The following is a 20,642-nucleotide window of genomic DNA, read 5'->3' on the forward strand; positions in this document are numbered from 1 at the left end:
GGTGACAAGCTGTGGTGGCCCGGGAAGTTGGTGGATGACCTCCTCACCCCTCCCCACTTCAGCTGAACAGGGAACATTCTAGGAAGAACTGTGTCCACAGGAGGAGGGCAAGGAAGACAAGGAAGGAAATCCCTTTGGATGCTGTCAGAGGATCCCTGGGGCTGGTGGGTAGGAAGCAGCCTGTATAAAGTGCAGGGGCAACCAGGGAGGTCAGAGCCAAACTGTAGTCTTCCAAAGAGAGAGGTGATGGGGCCTGGAAGAGGCTGTAGACTGGGGAAAGGAGAAAGGGATACAGAACCAAGAAATAAAATCAAGAGAACAGAGTCGAGGCTTGAGTTCATGTCTGTGGATTCACAATGCAATGACGCCACACTCTTGACTCGCTGTCCCCTCTGACCAGGCCAGTCTTGTCACACACCCGAGGTGTTCGTGCATTCTGAGCATCTCAAACACGCTGATTTTACACGTTTGTACTCACCTGTTGTCTCCTGCTCGCCCTCTGCGTTCTGCTGCCCTCTGGGATGGCGCTCCTCTTCCCAGCAGGAGTTCATCTTCTGCCTTCCCGAGAGTAGATGAGCTGCTACATGGTTTGCTTAGCTACTGCTTCTCAGAAAGTGGGTTGTTGTTTTGTTTCGTCTTCAAATTCAGCTCTTTTGCTCAGAAGCCTTGGTTCCCTGTACCAGGCTTTCTCTTTTAGGTCACCAACCAGCTCCCAAATCATGACGTGGAGACATCTTAGTTATAATTGCTTGGCCTAGCTTAGACTCGTTTCTAGCTTTTAACTTAAATTAACCTGTTTTTCTTTGCCTACCTTTTGCCTCAGGGCTTATTACCTTTCTTCTGTGTATCTTATTTTCATTGCTTCTTGTGTCTACTGGATGACAGTTGCCTGATTTCTGGCCCCAAGCGTGTCCCCCGGTTTCTCCTTTCTTCTCTCATCTTCTCTCTCCAGCCTCCTACTAATTCTCTCTGCCTAGAGGCCCCATCTCTCCTGCCTAGCTATTGGCCATTCAGCCGTTCACGAGACCCTTCAGGTGCCTTAAGCAGGGAAGGTGAAACAGATGCAACCCATCTTTTTATAATTAAACAAGTACAGCACAAAGAACAGTAACACACCTTTACACAGTTAAATAGTCCACGGCATAAACAACAGTAACACACCTTTACACAGTTAAATAGTCCACGGCATAAACAACAGTAACACGTCTTTACACAGTTAAATAGTCCACGGCATAAACAACAGTAACACACCTTTACACAGTTACAGTCCACAGCATAAACAACAGTAACACACCTTTACACAGTTAAATAGTCCACGGCATAAACAACAGTAACACACCTTTACACAGTTAAAGTAATATTCCACAGCATAAACAACAGTAACACACCTTTACGCAGTTAAATATTCCACGGCATAAACAACAGTAACACACCTTTACACAGTTAAAGTAATATTCCACGGCATAAACAAATGTAACACATCTTTGTGTTGAAATAGGAGCGGCGGGGCTGCGTCCCCGGCACCCGGCCGCCCGCATGGCTAGCTTATGCCCAGAAATAATTACACGGAAACTGTATTCTTTCAAACACTGCCTGGCCCGAATAGTTCCAGTTCCTTATGGCTAGCTCTTACATATTGTTCTAACCCATTTCTAATATTCTGTGTAGCCCACGAGCTGGCTTACCAGGGAGGATCTTAACCTGCGTCTGTCTGGAGCGGGAGAACCATGGCGACTCCTCACACAGCTTCTTTTTCCCAGCATTCTCCTCTGTCTACTCCGCCTACCTAATTTTCTATCCAATAAAATGGGCCAAGGCAGTTTCTTTATTAATAAGAAATCACTCCCACATCATTTCCCCTTTTTCTGTTTAAACAAAAAAGAAAGGCTTTAACTTTAACATAGTAAAATTACATATAACAAAACAGTTATCAAGTAAGAATTACAGTTACAATATTTATATCTATTTTATCTCTTATCATAACTAAGGAAAACTATAACTAACCATTCTTCAACTCCATCAAAGACTCCAGAAGGATATAATATTACCTATCAAACAAGAAATAAGAAAACTCTAGAAATGACAGAGACATCTCGCTGCCTGGACAGTCACCCAAAGTTCCTCTGTACCGTTGGGGCATCCATCTTCGGCCTACAGGCCCATAGTATCCAGCAGACATTCTCATCAAGCAAGAAATTCCAAAGACAGTTCAGTCACTTTTTGCTGTGTCCTGCAGAATGTCTCACAGACTCTTTCATGAAGCAGGAACCCCAAAAGGTCATCTCACCTTTAGGCAAGTTCAGCAGTCCTCTCTCTGCGGGTTCTCTGTGTCCAGTTTATGCAACAGTCCAGGCAAGAGCAGTTTCTTGCCCAAATGGCTATCAAACTCCATAAGGATTCTCTTCGATGCCCATCTTCCTCTTGAAATAGATTGGTGCTGCCAGGAGCAAATGTGTCTCATTGTCATGAAAAACCCTAAGTTATTAAAATATCTTAAATGCCATATTCTGCAGCCTTTGAAAGATATGAAGAATGCCTATCTAACTAAAATATCTCTCTATATATCTAGAAAATCTAACTAACATGACTACAAGCTTAAGTATTAGCGATGATTATCCATTAACAACCTATATTTCCTAATTATACATTACATTTTTAAATGAACTACACAATCACAATACCTTAATCAAGATCAAAAATACATATACATATAACAAAATTGACCATAAAATCCATACCAATGCAAATTATTCATATCTATATCATATCCCCCTTTAAATGTAAAAGAACATTTATAAACAATATTTGGGAACATGGGCGTAGTTTTTTCTCTACAAACTGCTTCCTGCTGAATAGGGGCGTCGTTAATTAGGTTGTTCATGATATAACCTGTATGCTAGTTTCATCTCAGTTGGCAATTGAGCGAAGCAATTTTTTGAGGGTATTCACAGCAACCTTTCAGGAGGGCGTGGTCTATCATACCAAATCGGAATAGATGCAATCCACAGGGTCTCATCCTCTGCAAAAACAAAAGAAGACCCTCTCCAAAGCATCATATCCTTAGACCCAAATTCTGAAATCATAATACCCTTATATCCATTTTGGTTTAGATTGGCAGCCCATGTAATGAAATGTCTCTCTGTACTTAGCTCCTTCACAGTCAAAAATTTTAAAGAAAACACAATGTACATAATCCAGACTCTCTGTGAATTTTCCATTTTTACGTGGCTTATATTTCTTTATTTCTTTTAATCTATAACTCTCTGTACTTCTGTACTCTGTCTCTTTAAAGACTTTACCCTTTTTCTTTTTAAGACATTAACTTTATTCTTTATATTCTTTTTCTTCTCTTTCCCAAGCCTACGTACATTTATCCAACAGTGTCTGAATCTGTTTTATTGTGAATCTGTAATTTCTTTACTATACAGGAGCATTTCTTAAAATGTTAAGCATTTCTTAAAAACTTAAGTTGCACCATTTACAGGTAATACGGTACTGCCTGTGTCCTGCCCAGTCTAAACCTTAACTGCACGGTTTTAAGGTAATTACGGTAGTTCCTGCCTGAGATCAGCACAGTTCAGCATGGAGCAGCCGCTCCTGCCTCAGAGTCATTTGGTGCCCCTGAACCATTCACAGTTTCAGGCACACAGCAAGTCCACATTGGAGCCGCACTCAGCAGTTTAACTCTGAGACTGAGTGTGCAGCACAGAAACTCTTTTCATCCAAGTTACAGCCAAATCTGACATGCAGAGCACTGCGCAGTCTGAAAATGCGTCTCTGTATAGCGGCAGGAATCCGCCATGCTCTTCCGCCTGCCTAAGCCTGATTCTGCCGTCTGCCCAGGTGCAGGCGGGAAGCGCTGAGCCATCGGCACAGTCTCAGAGCACTCTCCTCCGATCCCAAGCGGGAACACAAACATCCAGTCCCATAAAAGCCTTGAAATGCTTTAAAGCCAGAGTTCACGCTGGCAGCACAGCTCCAGGAAGCAGCGCTTTAAAATGACGCGGCTTTTTTTTTTTTTTTTTTTTTGCTGTTGCTGAATCAGGAATCTCTCTACAGAACGCCACCAACAAAACAGCAAAAATCTGTGTTAAACTCTCTCTCCCTTATTTTTAAGCCTTCTCAGGTTTTTAAGTGGATTTAGCCATCACGTCTGGGCGCCATCTGTTGAAATAGGAGCGGCAGCGCGGCTGCGTCCCGGGCACCCGGCCGCCCGCATGGCTAGCTTATGCCCAGAAATAATTACACGGAAACTGTATTCTTTCAAACACTGCCTGGCCCGGATAGTTCCAGTTCCTTATGGCTAGCTCTTACATATTGTTCTAACCCATTTCTAATATTCTGTGTAGCCCACGAGCTGGCTTACCAGGGAGGATCTTAACCTGCGTCTGTCTGGAGCGGGAGAACCATGGCGACTCCTCACACAGCTTCTTTTTCCCAGCATTCTCCTCTGTCTACTCCGCCTACCTAATTTTCTATCCAATAAAATGGGCCAAGGCAGTTTCTTTATTAATAAGAAATCACTCCCACATCATCTTTGCCCAGTTAAAACAATAGTCCACAACAGTTCCCAGTCACTTGCTATCAATGCTTTCAGAAAAGTTCAATTGAATGACAGTCCCCATTGTTCTCAGAAGCCATCACTGGTCTTTTGTTCCCTGACAGTGTAATCTGCTTTACAACGCCCGGATGCCTTGAATGTTCCCTTTCATCTTTGGATTCCAAAATGACAAGGATAGAACCAAGCCGTGGAGTCTTTGTAGTTGTCATGTTCAAGGCTCAGATGCCATGGTTTGGACGGTGAATGTTTCATGCTATTTTTAAATAGTTGGCCAGTATTTCATCAAGTGCTGTTTCCCTCCATTGTGTCTCTCTCCTCTTTCTCCATGCATGTGTCTCTCATTGTCCCGGACATTTTGTGTTTCCCTTCTCTAAGCTTTGTTTCTGACCCCCACTCTCTCTACAGTTCACGGCCATGGTGCTCTGCTCAGTTATTTAGAGTTAAATTTAATTTATTTTCATATTTCCATTTTAAGAGTGCCATTAGAAGTGGTCTAGTTGTTTCCATGCTTTTCAGTTCTTTGTAAGAGTTTTTCTCTTACAATTTTATTTCTTTCATGTATTAATTTTTGGTATTTAATATTAAAGCAAAGAACTTAACTTTGTGTTTCTGCATCTCTTTCTGTGACCTGTTTTTCTTCTAGTATTGTTTATACTTCATATTTCTCTATATCTTTTTTCTCATATGCCACATATCATATATGAGAAAAGAGAGATATAATCAGAGGCTTTGGATAAAGTTATGGCTCTCCAGGGATAGTCCATCTCTATGCTGGAAAATGACTTCGCTCCTGTACGGGACTGAGTCAGCTGGAAGCTGGTTTTGGTGGAGTTAGATGTTTCTTGTTGTCCTCACTCAGGGTGTGTGTCTTTATCATTGCAGCCAGATTAACCTGGCATGATCACAGGATTTCCCCTTCCACAGCCTCTCTGACCAATTCTTGCTGCTTCAGCCTTTATGAAACTATGAATAACTTTGCTTGTATGCTTGCTCTATGATTCTGAATCTGCTTCATATAAAATATCAGCCCCTAATTCCAGACAGCTGGCATTATCTGCCCTTTTATGTATCAAACCCAGACATGCCCATTCCTAGTTAGTCCCTTGAAACCTTCAGCTGTACGTCTACATATGTGTGCACATACATGCTCTCTGACTTTTTCCATTACTCTCTCAGGATCCAAATACAATATAGCCAACCAAACACAGAAAGTGGGAGGCGGGGAATGACATGTGAATTTTCAACATATTTAATAAAACTAATGATAATGTCAGGGAATTTTAGAATAATAGCCTATGCAGAAAAGCTTTTGCACAGAGGACTTGACTGTAGCCTTTGAATGGTCCTGCTTCTGACATCAGTTTATTCTGGCATCTGGAGGCTTAAGGTTCAAGATGGTTCCTGAAGGAGTAAGCACCGATTCTGAAGTCTAAAGTATTTAAGCAATTGGTTTGTGCTCTCTGCTTGCTTTCCTTCTGGGAGCCTGGAGTTTCTGTACACACCCAACAGGAGGAAAGTGCCTCTGTGATCAGCCTCCAGCAAGCACCCTGGCTGGCAGCCTGCCATACATATTTGTCACAACTCTGTGCAGTGGGGAGTTAAACCTGTCCTCTGTGACCATGTGGGGAGGGACATGGGAATAATAGCACCTGGTTTCCCACAAACTGTTACAGCTCTGCTCTTGCTCTCGTCTTCGGGCTCCATAGCTGCACTCAACGTCTTGCCCATTAGACAGCTCAAAGCACCTGGAATCCCGGACTTGTAAAATACCAAACCAGGTTCTTGGCTTCAGTCCCTCCCCTTCCTCCACAGTTTCTCTGGCTTCACATGAACAGGCTGGCTACTCTTGGTCCTTGTTTCTACTGTATTACCTTTGAATGGTCTGCTTATGACGTCAGTCACAAGACCCAGGTGCCTCTCTGTTCCATAACCCTTTTCCATAATAGGTTGATATAATAAGGCTTCACATTGCACCTTCTGCATAATTTCCAGACACCCAGGATACAGAGGTGGTTAGTACATAGATCTAGTCTCCCAGGGCTTTGTTGGCTGACAAGTAATAGCAGACATGGAAGTATCATGATTCATGCAATGGCAGAGCACAATCAGGACACAGTATGAACTAAGAATAACTGGGGACAGGTTCTGATTTCCTGGAAGATGAAGACTGGGTGCTGGTGGTTTCTGCTGAAAGCTCAGTGCCCAGAGATCAGGATCTCAGGGGCAAGAGGGTTAAATTCACATAACAGGAGAGAGATGCCATGTCAAGCCTATGAAAAGTCACCACACTAAGTGTCACAGAGAAAATTAAGTTTACTTAAAATACAGGGGAACTATTGTCTTGAAGAAGCGTTCGTTCTACAGTGTAAGTACCAGGAGAATTAGGAGAATGAAATGGGCACTGTTTGGAACACCCAGCTGCTTGCTGCAAGGTCTCATGAGCACAGCTGGTAAGCACTCTGAAAAACAGAAGCCAGGAGCCAAATGAAATCTCTAGGACGTTAACAGAACATACAAAGTTATCAGGAAATCTTTGAAAGAGAACTGTGGCAGAGGAGGCATTCAGGGGCCTCTGTTGAAGGGGCAGGGTCCCTCCCAAATAGTTCCTTTTGTGGTACGAATTAGTATTTGACCAGGTCCTTGCCAGGGTTAGCTGAGGAATGACCAGTACTTCAGAATCTGGCTGCCTTCACTCGGGCATCATGGTTTCTTCAGTTGATGCCACCACCACTACTGGAAGGAAGATTTGAACAAAGAATGACCACCACAGTATCCACTTTCCTGATCCAAAGCTAAAGACCCCAAGCCTGGCTCACCAGAACAACCAGGCTTCCCCTTGTTGCCCAACCCCCCCCCCACCACCACCACAGCTGCTTACAATCAGATAGGAGAGACTGCTCCAGGACAAAGGAGACCTAGGCTATGAATAGTGGGGATTTTACTCCAGAATCTTCCTCTTTTCACATTTGAAAAGATGTCACCTGAAACCCTGTCATCTACCCCAAAAGGGAGGACCGTTGATTGACAGCTGCCAGGTCCATAGTAGCCAGGCATTCTCCACGAGCAAGTGGCTATGGCTAAGCCTTTGAAAATGAAAAAGACAAAAACAAAACAAAACCATGATTCCTGCACTGCATGATGGGAAGTAAATCCCCTAGCCGAAGTTTTCAAATCTGTCCATTGCTGCAGAACACCATGATCAAAGATTACATCTTCTATGTGGATATATGTTCAGGGCAAAAAAGATAATCAATAACAATAAAATGATAGCAAATAATCTTGACTTATTGCTAACATTGAAAGAGTAGATTTCGTCGTATAACAAAGTTACACGTGTATATAAATATCCCACCGTAATACATAGCTTTCTCTAGATTCATGAAAGTAAATGTATTTATATACACATATTTTTTCATTTCCAGACTTCCATATAAACACATTTTTATAGTATTATGGCCTTAGAAAAAGAAGTCAGCAAATACTTCCTGCTGCATTTTTGAAAATGCTCCGTGGATGTCAATAGGCTTAGAGACAGGGTAGACCAAGTCACACGCAGATGTTGAACTGTTTGTTTTCCGAGCTTACCGACTGGTTAGTCCTGAGGATGAATTCTTCCCACCATAGTTGACACTAACAGAAAAGTCGACAGGTGTGTGTGGTCCTACTCACACAGCCAGGAGTCAGCTGTCACCTGCTGCATCTAGTCTGGGTGGCCCCATCGGTGTGCTGCCCTGAGTCTGGTGTCTCTCTGTGGTCTATCTAGTCTTTTACCCTTGTCCCTGAGGGTCATTTACGGCTGATTTTGGAAGGCCTCCCTCAGAGTTCACACAACCAGAAGCATATGGCTGGCTTTGTCTGCCACACAGAGAGAAAAGAAGCCATTGTTAGACCAGGGCTATTGTCTACCTACCTGCTCCCATATAGAGGGGACATTACAAACATTTGAAACAGTTTCAAAAGTCTCCTCTCAGCTTGCCAAGGACTGGGAGAAAGATGATTGCATCCTGGGTGGGAGGCAGAGGGTGAAGATGGAGCAAACACAAAGGAAGGAACAGATATTATGTAGGAGGAACCAGGCAGCAAGCGTTTAACATCATCCGCAGCACCAAATGAGTGTTCCCAAACCAACAGAATTGTTGCAAAAAAAAAAAAAAAAAAAAAAAGAAACAAGCACAGAAAATTTAACAATGTATTTCCTTTGTATTTGATATTTTAAAATTATGTGCTCAATTTTTCTAGAATATTATTAGAAATTTGCCAACTTAGTGTTTGTTGTTATTGTTGTTCCTGTGTTTATAAGAGCTGTTTGCCCTTGGAGATCACTTCTGCTTGGCTCTGGCTTGCAAAAGACTGTTGGTTAACTCAGAAAGATAAAAGCTACATGTTCTCTCTAATATCCAGATCCTAGCCTTTAATGTACGTTTGTAACGGGTTACAAATGGGAGTGGGTGTGGTTTAGAGCCCACAAAACTGGAGCACACATATGCACATGCACACATACACTCACACACGGATGCACACACAAACACGCACATACCTTTAATAATAATCAAATAAGAAGAGGTTATTACCTTGAGTGGGAGGGAATGGGAAGGGTTTAAGGGAAGGTACCTGGGGAGGGATGGACAGAGGGAAGGGGGAATGTGATATAACTCTATTTGAATTAAAAACGTATTTTTTAAAAACTGTAAATGAGGGTTAAGGGAGGAGTAGAGCTGTACACGGGTGATGGGAACGGGGAAGAAGAGGAGATGAGACTCAATTAGAACAAAATTTGTTTTAAAATGCCATAATGATACCTAGGACTTTGTATGCCAATAAAGATAAATTATTTTTAAAGCCATTTGATTTATGAGGATAGCACAGGGAACTGGTTTTATTCTACTTTTCTTTCAAAGTCCTACATGGCAATGCTGTGTTCATCAGAAAAAAAAATCATTGCAGTCACTTCCTTAAATAAAATTTTAAAAACTCTAAAGATAACTACATTGGCTTCTGTTTGCTGATACCTTACAGTTGATAGCCTCTGCAATCATGCTCCAGGTTAGACCATGCAGGGCCACATCGGAACATTGAAGTCTCACTAAGGGCCCACCTCTGTTTATCACTATAGGATGTTTCAACCATAGAGTTCTCCTCTTCTCCTTTGAAAATGATTTTTGTTTCTCCTTGTAAACAGTGTTAGTGGGCTTTGTGCTATGCCTGAGTCCCTAAACCAGAAGACCCTGATACAGTAGTGAAAGCCCCAGGCATGAGCCAAAAGATATGGCTGCAAACGCTGCCTCTGCTAGGCCTGAACATTAAGCCCGTCTCTCTCAATTCATTTTCCTACTTCTCAGGAAAGCGAGATGCAGGTTCTGTAAAGGCCATATATTGATCTTACCTTTAGTTGATCCTATCAACTTTTGTTCTTCAAGCCAAACCAATTAATTTCAAGTTTTCCCACAGGGTGGTATGAACGGACATTAGTCCTCGGAGCCAGCTCTCCTCACCAGCTCACCGTGCTGGGTCCTTCTAAAATGTTCCACTGTGCTTAGGGTACCCCCACAGGGGGAGCCGTGGCTGGCATTTCATTGTGTGATGTCTACAAAAAGGAAAAACCAACTGTGTATACCAGAGCGTACAGTGTGCAGGGAGCGTCTCGGAAATTAGGAGACAGGCATCATATTTTCCCTCCATTTAACTGCAAAGATAAGTAGAAGAAGCAAGTAGATCTTAGCTGCAAAGATAATTATAAGAAGCAAGTAGATCATAGCAGAAGCATTCAAGACCCAAGAGGAAGGGGTGAACTGGAAAGGTGGCATCTCACCTACAGCCATTTAGATTTAAGTATTTGACAACTCCATACAAGTCAAATCAAACAAGGCTGTGGGTGGGATGAGCTCCACCCTTCTGTTTTTCCAATCAGGACCCTTCTCCTGGACTTCACTGGCTCTCAGTGGTACTATCAAACTCTTAATTCCATCAGAGGTTAATCTACTGACAAAGTCAGAGCCCTCAGGATGCAATCCCTTCTCAATGATCGCATCAGCTGACTCAGCATCAGTCAAGCCTTCCACACTTGAGCTTTTGGGAGCATGTTTCATATGTGAAGCTAGCAGCAGGCTGCATGAGTGCAACAGCAGGCAGACTTCACAGAGTGCAGCATCACAAGAGGCTGTGCTCTCTCCTAGACCATCACACAACGCAAAACCCCCCAGCTTGCCCCACAGCACCATCCTGGGCTCGGTGAGAAGTCAGAAGTGAGGTATTACCAGGAAGCATTGAGCAACGTGCTGAACTCTGAACAGTCAACCTCCAGTCAAAGGCTCGGCTGTGGAACAAGGTCAAAGGGGATAGGGCGTGAGGGAAAGGTGGTTACAAGATTCCACGAGGTGAGCACCAGTTCCTTTGTGGAGGGTTGAAAGGAAGAAGTTTTGGTGATTTGGTATTCAGGGAACCCTAGCAGGTGTGCCCGGGGACAGGGTCTATGATGCAAAGGGCTCCACCCCACGGAACCGCTGCTATACCATGCCATGTCAGTTAACCTCCCTCCCCGATTCTGTGATGACACTCCAACACAAATGACCACAACTTTTCAAAGAAGGCATCGGTCTAACAAGGTACAGGGATGAAGGGAGACACAGGCTTTCATCTGTGTCCAGCTCTCTGCTGGGCCCTGGAGAGGGACATCCCCTCTCAGCATCTGGAGTCACAGATGCAAAGCCAAAACCCAATGGGCACCAGAGAGCAACCGCAGGTAGACGAGGGCTCTTTTATGCTTAGAGAGCTTCGAAAGAACAAAGGCCTGGGAACTCCGGCCAGCTGCCTGCTGGAGGAGGCTGGCCTCTGGGACCTTGCAGAAGAAAGGGGTGACAAGGCCCGAGACGGTGAGCGGGCTCAACGTGAGCAGCGTCCTGAGAGAATGACTGAGGGGTGGCTGCCTCAGAGGACATGTGAGGTGAGCAGTTAGACACCCGCGCTGCCTTCTTCACAGCCGCCACGATGGCAGTTTCAGGTCTGTCTGTTTCCTGACTTTTAGTTAGAGCTGTTGAAATCTATCACAGCTCTTAGAAATTTGGCTACCAATCCCTTCTTCACAGAAGCCACAGGGAAGGTTCCGTCTCTCCGCACACAAAATCTGCAACAGCCAGCAGCATGGTCTCTCCTGTTGTGAGTAGTGAAAGTTGCTTGTGAGGGTGGGGTCTTTAATGTTATTATTAAATAAACCCTTGCCAAATACCTCTGCTGAAAATCTTTTATGAAAAACAGATGGAAGGAACTAAGTTCAAATGCAAATCATAACATTATAATGACTTCTTAATTTCAAAAATTATGGATTCGACATCCCTGGAGGGGCGAGAATAGGCAGTGACAACAGCTGCAGTAGGGACATCAGAAGCTGGAGGTGAGGCCAGGCAGGGGAGACCACGTAGCTCCAGAGATCCCAAAGGAATTCTCTCCTCTTTGAACGTGGCATCGTAAGTCCTTGCACGTGTCCAAGTCCGAGCTCTTTGTGCAGGCAAAGGGAAGAGGCGGGAGACCAGCAGTACTCCAGATGTGTCTACACAGGCCACGTGGGGTATGAAGTTCTAGGAACTCCTTTTCAATATGTTCCCTCCACGTTTTCTTCATTGCTCCTCAGACAGGAATGTGAGGCCACAGTGTGCACAGACCCCTGCTCAAACACAATTGCTCTGATGTCAAACTCCCACAGGGCACACTTAGCACAGAGTTAGCCATATGCTTCCAGGACTGGCCTTTCTTAACACACACTGTTCTCGCAGACTGAACATTGAAGCATTTCTTTTAGAAAATGATTACATTTTTCTCCCCAAGCTGTCTTTCCTACCATTAATTTACCATTTTCTTTCCCTTGTCCTTTCCCAAATACAGAAGATACTTTGGGATTATTTCTATCCTACCAATAAAGTTTAACATTGCCCCTGTGAATAAAATTCAATAGTCAAAGTACACCTTACTCTCCCTATATCATCTGAACTTTTTAAATACAAAACCTCCTTAGGTATTGCAATACCCACGTGAAGGCTTCCAATGAATACATTTAGAAATAAGCCCAAGAAGTAATGTCGTCATCAGCATAAACGCATGTGCTCTTGCAGGGCCTCTGGCCTATGCCTTCCAGGAGAATTAACAGCTGTCTCCCAGGCAGGCTGCAAGCACTTTGAGCAGTGCTCATCTTGGTAGGGCTGAATCAAATGAAACAGTTGGAAGTATTTGGTAAATGTCTGCCGAGGGACCCCTTACTGTAGGGGAACTCAGCAGGGGCTGCTGGCTGAGAAAGAACTGTGAAGTTCCTCTTCCTCTCTCCCCTTTTTAAAGCCAAACAACAGAACATCAACAGAATACAAATCCTGTGACAGGTTAGGAAAAAAGGAGTCCTGGGTCTGCCGTTGCTCACCTCCTCGTGGAGAAATTGGTGGAACTCTTGGGGAGGAGACCAGCGGAGGAGGCATGCGTTAGCGTGCTTTCTCCGCCAGAGGCAGGCATGATCGGCGAGAAACAGTGGCACCAGAAGTCAGCAAGGACAGTTGTGCTGACAGCCATACATGGAGGACAGGAGTCACTAAAGAGTGTTCAGTGTGCTGCGGTTTCCTCAACACGACACTGTTCTACAGGAGATGGAATGCAGCGCAAAGCCGTGCACCCCACAACTCTCCCCGACACTTTGAAGCAGCAACACATCTCTCAATAGCTCTCCACCCACACCCGCATCCACCTGGAAGCACCTGGCGCAGCAGGGTCCAGAGTTCCAGGAGGAGTCATCGAGGCCACCAGAATGCACTCGCTCACTCAGGACCTAGCCTGGTTACCAGATGCAACCCACAAACATAGAGACGAAACCAGAAAGGAAGAGAACCTGAGAGCATTTGGACGGAAACCAAGACCCGGTATCTAAGCAGCAGCCATCTGCTCTCTTAGACAATATGGTCCCTGGAAAGCCATCCCTGCTGTTGTTTTTAGTCATGTCCTGTGGTTCCTGCCTCCTAGGTCCGCACCTCTAACGGGTTAGGAACAGAGGGATATTGTAAGGGATGAGGGAACCAGCTGGGCATCCTGAAGAAACAGTTTAGAAGAGGTTGGACAATCTGCAGGCTCCCAACAAGACCTTTATCTTTATAAAAACGGTAAAGTCATGCACAAATGCAGAAACTCAGCAGTGCCTCCCAACCGCATCAGGAAAACTGAAAGGGCTTCCCCCGCATCCCTATCCTCGGGTAGTCCTGAGCTCCTGCTGGCCTCAGGGGCACTGCGTTCCCGATTTGAGTGGACATCAAGAAGCAGTGCCCTCCACTCGGGAGCTCTGTGCAAGAGGCCCGTGCTGAGGGCTTCCACGCAATCCGCGGCCTAACAGCCCCTGGTAGTGACACAATGGGATGCGAACCCTCATCCCCTTTCATGTCCACAAGCAGAGAGAGGAATGGGTGAGGTGGACAACATTTAAGGGGACACAAAAGTGGTTAACAAAACAAACAAAAGCCATTAAACAGGGGACAGTGCTGAGATGAATTGCGCTGCAACCTGAGCCCAAAGGAATCAATAATCCTCCCTCACAGGCTGAGAGCGTTCCACCTCCCTCCAGCCTTGCTGAACCCTGAGCACACAGTCCTCTGAAGCCGAGCACCTGTCTGTCAGCGCGGCAGCCAACTGAGCAGGCGATGGACAGCCAAGAGCTACAGCTTCTCTAGTGGGTACCAGTTCACCTGGGGGGCTGAGTGTGTCTGATGCTCACCCACAGTCAGCCATCTACCAGGCCCCGCCTCTTATTCAGTGAGAAGGCGCTGGCAACACCTGTATCTGCTGCTGGCCTAAATCGCGAGTCCTAAAAATCACCTTCAGACTCCACACTCCATGCCTTTCTGCTTCTCTGGCCTGGAGCAATGTAGCATACGTTTTGTATTCATGACCACTTTTCACTAAAGAAATTTCACGCCAGCTTGAGTAAAATAAATAGGTATCCAAGTCAAACACTTACTGAGGATAAATAGTAAAGGGATTTATTTTAAAATAATTCTCTAATATACATATAATTTTATAATCTTTGAAAGATGGAAGCAAATTTGCACCCTAATGAACTGCACTTGCTTTACTTTTTCATTGAGAATTACATCTGGACTGAGTATTTGCTACTGGGCATAGCATCTTCAACAGTCTTCAGGGCTGATTGATATTTTGATGTCATAATCAGCAATATGTAGCACAAAATGACAGAAGTATGTTTAGGGCCATTTCAGAAACGGTTGAAAAGTCTGCTCTAATTACAACCAAAATTCATTTTGTGCTTTTAAATTAATTTTTAATTAAAATATGATTATGTCATTTCCTTTAGAAACAAACTGAGATATTCAGTTTATCTAGGGACTATGTTCATAAACTCTGCAGATAGTTGAACTCCAAGGTAACCTCCAACCCATCAATGAACGGTGTTGACAAAGATTGTAACTAATAACCATCTGTGATCATTCGTTTGTGGTGTGATAAGCATATCACAGGCTAAAAATCTACGCATTAGCCACACAAAGGCAAGAGTTCACCCCAGCTAACACGTGTGCTGGATTTGAACCCCAGCCATCTGACCAAGAGCGCACATTGAACATCAGAACACTATTGCCTCTGTAATGTTTAATAATGTATGCTCAATGAAACTTTTATTTTTTTATTATGGAATAAAATTTTAGCTACATAAAGATGTGTCACATTTGTTTATGTGGTGGAATATTGCTTCAGCTGTGTAAAGGTGTGTGTGGCATTTATTTCTGCTGCCTTTGTCCAACTATGTGAAGGTGTGTTGTTGTTTCACCTTGCCTGCTCAGAGCCCCTGATTGGTCTAATACAAAGCTGATTGGCCAATAGCCAGGCAGGAGAAGGATAGGTGGGGCTGGAGGGCAGAAAGAATAAGTAGCAGGAGCAATCTAAGCTCGAGAGAAGGAAAAGAGAACAAGGGAGAAAGAAAAGGAGCCATTCAGGGCTAGTCAGACAACTGCCAAGGACACAGACATGGAGTAAGCAAAGAAGTAGGACATATAGAATAGAATAAAAATAAAAAAACAAGGATAAGTAGATGAAGAGAAACAGGTTAAATTCAGTTCTAAGAGCTAGTGGGACAAGCATAAGATAAGCCCAAACATCCATAACTAATAAGTAGTCTCCCTGTCATGGTGTGGGAGCTAACTGGCAGGACAGAGGAAGCCTGCTACATTTTTTCACAATAATTATGAAGTTAAGATTTCTTATTTTCTTTTTTAAAAAAAGTTAAATACAAGTACAGTCGTTTGGTTAAAAAAAAATACAAGATTTGTGATCATTTAGAAATTCAGAAACTTCTGACTTTACTAACCCAGGAGAATCTTAATTTCTTTCCCTCATTTTATGTAGGGAAAATAGAAATTATTTAATATCATGGACTTCAGTCTCTGGCTATAATACATGACCTCGCTTCTGAACATTGCCCTGACTCTGATCAAACAGTTTTCAGTGACATGTGGTGTTGGTTTTGTGTGTTTAAGAAACTGAACTAGAAATAGCACATTGGGAGGAGATCACGCTAAAGCCTAAGATGCTGCTGTCTCCTTTATTGTTATCCAAATAGACTACCAAAATGCAAATGCATTGCTTATGGTAACAAGAACGGGTTGATACTTTTTAATAGATGTGGTGAACAAATTGCTTTGAGTCAGAAGAGTTGGAATCAGGGAGAAAAATACATTCTTGAAAATCAACCTTAGAGGTAAGTAGATAAAGGCTCATGAAAATAAAGAAAAAGTGAATTTAATTTCTCAAACAAAATTAGCAAAATACTCACTTAATAATATTTTTATTTATTCTTTGAGAATGTAATATATTTATACAATGTATTTTTTATCATGTCCAGTCACCACTATCCCTTCCAATTCCCTCTAGGATGCCCTGTCCCATCTCCCTTCCAATCAATTCATTTCAGCATTTAAGAGAAGAAATGTCAGTACAACTACTAGCACAACCAAAGGGTAGGTTTCTCACTGAGAAATGGTGTTAAGAAAATTGAGTGCAAAGTCTATGTGCTACAAACTTAAAAATGTGATTACTAGGGTGTTGGACTGCGTCCTTCTGTGAGCACAGGCACGATAACACTGCAAGTGCCATGTGTGCATGTCAACAAAAGTCAGAGTGTGAAACAGCCGTGCACCTGTCACTAGCGTCAACAAATACAGTATTCCCGCACCCAAAAGCCAACTCAGACTCCTCCCAACTACTTCCCCTAAGATTTTTCCCAAGGGGAACCTCATTACCTTCTCCCAGCACCTCAGAATAGTATCTTATGGTTTTTAAGACTGAAATAAATGGTAAATCTCACCGTATAGTGTTCTATGGGGACTGACTTCTTTCTCACTGAAAACTACCTGTGTTGTATGCTACAGATTTCACTGGTTTTCATGACTCAGCTGAAGTCCACTGCATGAAGTCTGCAATAAAGCTGCTCTTCCTCCAACTGAAGGGCATTCGAGAAGCCTTCATATTAGGATCATATATATTTATTGGTGTGGCATGGAGCCATCTCCATCGGAGGCAGCATCACAAAAGCGCAAACGTGAATGTAGTTAGTTCCCTGCTGTGGAGACTGTCAAGAAGTTTTCTAAAGTATCCAGACCAATTTCTGATTTTCTACAGAGCGTAAGAGGCATGGTTTCCTTTACTTCGTTGTTGATTTCATTCTAGCCATGTGACATGTTTATCACACTGTTAACATGTGACCGCAGGCAGCTATGAGATGCATTCTTTGACAGTGCCCTTTCAGTGACGAGTGGGCAAATACTTCAAACTATATCAACCACACAACCATACAAGTGCTGCCATTGAATGCACCTTCCCTTCAAAGAACATGAATTCTTTCTTTCTGCTGTCCTTACAGCCTTCAAACCACAGCCTTTTGACTATCTGTGGTAGGTACAATTCAGACTTGTACGCCATTGGTCACATGAGGCTTTTCCATCTGCTACCTGAGTATCTAACATGACTCTCATCCCTTACCTGACAACCTTCCCTTGACAATCTGTGACTCAACTACCCATTGGTTAGAACAGCATCCATTTGTTTGAGGTCTACTCTGTGCTTGTCACCAACCTAAGAATGAACACTGTCCGCACAGATATCACAGTCCCTCAGCGAGATAGGTCCGCCATCAAGCAGCGCAGTGAGTTCGATAAATATAACAAGAAAGACTGAAGAAATAAGTGTGTATAGCACAGCCATAAGAAGAGGTCAGCTTGTTTGCAAAGAGAGTGCAGTGGATGGACCTTTGAGCACAATGATGAAAGATGTCTGGCAGTATTCCAGGAAAGGGGTGGGTAACATGGAGTTTGGCAAGGCTTCACTGATGGGGCTGAAAGATAGCCCTGGACCAACCAGAAACAGATATAGTAAAGTTGGATGACCCAAAGGTCATCCTGGCCTGACCCCAAACCACTGAGCCTTCCACTCCCTACCTGCTCCATTACCTCATGCCCCTAAACCTCTCCAATTTCCTCTTCTTCCTTGAGTTCTACAGAGAAAGTCTTTGCTATCACAGAGTCTGAACTCGGAAATCATTATTCAATCTGGCCTACATTTCCTCTGTCAGGCCACTTCCCCAAAGCCCAAAGTCTTGAAGTTCTCTGTTAATTCTAAAACTTCCATGAAATTGGAAAAGACTTCTATTATCCTGAACTTCCTGCAGTCTGCCAAACTATTTTAAAAATTAATCAGTCCATAAGCATGCGTTGACATGCTTATGCCTGAAGCATGCAAAGTGAAGGTAGAGTATTTCACTAGCTGGAAATGGAGTTTAAGTCACGATGAGAAAGTGACACCTATAGACACTTGGGAACATACTGGCTATGATGGCTAAGTAACTCATAGGGAACTATATGTGTAAAAAAAATCTCCTCTAAAATATAAAGACCTATAAACTTGGTATCAAGAACCATAAGCAACTCACTGAAGGCATCAATAATGACAAGAACAGTCTGATAATGGAGGAATTTGAGTTATAAGGAAGAACAGGTTTGGGGTGTTCCCCAGTTGTTTTGAGGGTAGATGACCATGCACACAGATGAAAATCTGAAGTCACCAGTGAAGTCATTCTCATCTACAACCACTAATTAACTAAGCCAGCTGAACAACAATCCATACACATGTTTCTTTATAGCCAGAGATAAGTGTAGTCTTCTTCCCTTAACAAGGAAACTTCTCTACAGCAGATGGAGACACTGCAAAAAAAAAAACTCAATCAATCAAAATGCAGTCCCAGTGGATACATCTGCAAAATACTCCTGCATCTTAGACTTGGGGGACACTGCAGAAAAGGGGATGGAAAGACTATAAAAGCCAGAGGATCACAGACCTTGCCATGAGATTGTGTCTTCTAGAAATAGCAAAAGGTACATACATAAAGCCTTGCCAACATGACTGCCCAAATGTGAGCCGAACAAGGATGACACCAATGGAAATGCCAAAGCGAATAGGGGGAAGCCCAGGAGGCTTCAGCCCTATCCAAAGGACTAAGGTAACTGAGGAAAGCTGGAAACAGGAGGTGGTCTTCTAGGGAGAGTATATCAATTGGTTGCTCAGTCTAAATGGTCAGCCCTGAAAACATATATACAGGTAACATTATAGGAACTGAATTGTGTGTGTGTGTGTGTGTGTGTGTAATACATATATGCATGCAATAGCAATTAATGAAAAGGGAGCCATGAATTTGAAGGAGAGAAGAGAGGGGTATATGGAAGGGTTTGGAGGGAGGAATGGGAAATATTGTAATTAAATTATAATCTAAAAAAAAACCCAAAACCAACTGAAGTTTTACTGGATTATAAACAGCAGGGACATCCCAAAACCTAGTGTCCACATGGCACTGACTTGCATTCACAGGCTTGTGAGAGGGATTCCAGGAAGCTCAACTTTGGCCAAGAGAATCAAACGCAGAATTGAGCACTATACCCTACCAGGAAAACAATGCTTCCATTTTGAGTTAAGCCACTGAGTTACAGTTTGAATGAGGACACCACACACCACATTGAGGCTTTTTGCTAAGTGGTTTTTGTTAGATTATGGGAAACTGCATAAGTAAATTTCCATTTTTACTTTATCGAATGTGGATTCTGACTTTCCAGTGTGAAGCAGATTTTCTTGAATAAACATGTGCAAAGGAGTGTTAGGAGATTAAGGAAGATGACATCACCTATGAGGGATGGAAGGAAGTAGGAGGAGTAGATACGGGGTCATCAAAATTTGGAAAGGGATTAAGCCAGGCTCATGATGAAGGGTGGTTATTACTTCCTGTTGCTGCAATAAAACACTCCAACCAAAAACAAGGGAATAAAAGATGTCATTTGGATTATGTTTCTAGGTTCTAGTTCATCATTTAGAGAAATCGGGGAAGAAACTCAAAAAGAGACTTAAAGCAAAATTAGAGAGGGCTGTTACTTGCTAGCTTGCAATACCAATTAACAGTCAAGGCAATCGCCCACAGAATGTCCACAGTCGATCTGAACTATGCACTCCCTCCCTTCTTGGGTGACCCTAGACTATGTCAAGTTGACAGTCAAAGCTTAGTAGGACAAAACCCAATAAAAACTCTACAGTCTTCTACAGTCTCTATTAGCTATGCAAACAGCCAATGGTTGTATTCATGACAAAGCCCGGAGAACCAGGCTTATGGGGAGAGAAAGGGTCAACTTCCAAGTGACAGGAAGGTGTAGTTGAAAAGCCAAGGAGCAATGTCAAGTTACCTACGTGAAATTGAGAGAGGTAAGATTCAAAGGTTTGAATTGATCAGTCACTGAAAGTAACAGGTAATGAAGGATGGGTATTGATAGGAGAGAGGAAGATAGAAAAGGGAACCCATTCAGAAATCTTGCTGCCTCTGGACACACCTCCAGAGGAACTAGAGAATGCAAGGTACAAAGACACTGGAATTTTGTGTCTTTCCCAAAATAAGTGTCCTGTACTCAGCTTAAGAGCTCAAACCTCTACACAGTCTTTAATCTCCAACTCAAATGTTTCATCACGGTGCCTACCTGGTTTAAAGATTTAAGCTCCAGGATCTCCAAAACCCAGAGCTTTT

This window comes from Alexandromys fortis, unplaced genomic scaffold (assembly GCF_014885135.2).
Source record: "Alexandromys fortis isolate MF-2015 unplaced genomic scaffold, M_Fortis_MF-2015_v1.1 scaffold_52, whole genome shotgun sequence".
NCBI lineage: Eukaryota > Metazoa > Chordata > Mammalia > Rodentia > Cricetidae > Alexandromys > Alexandromys fortis.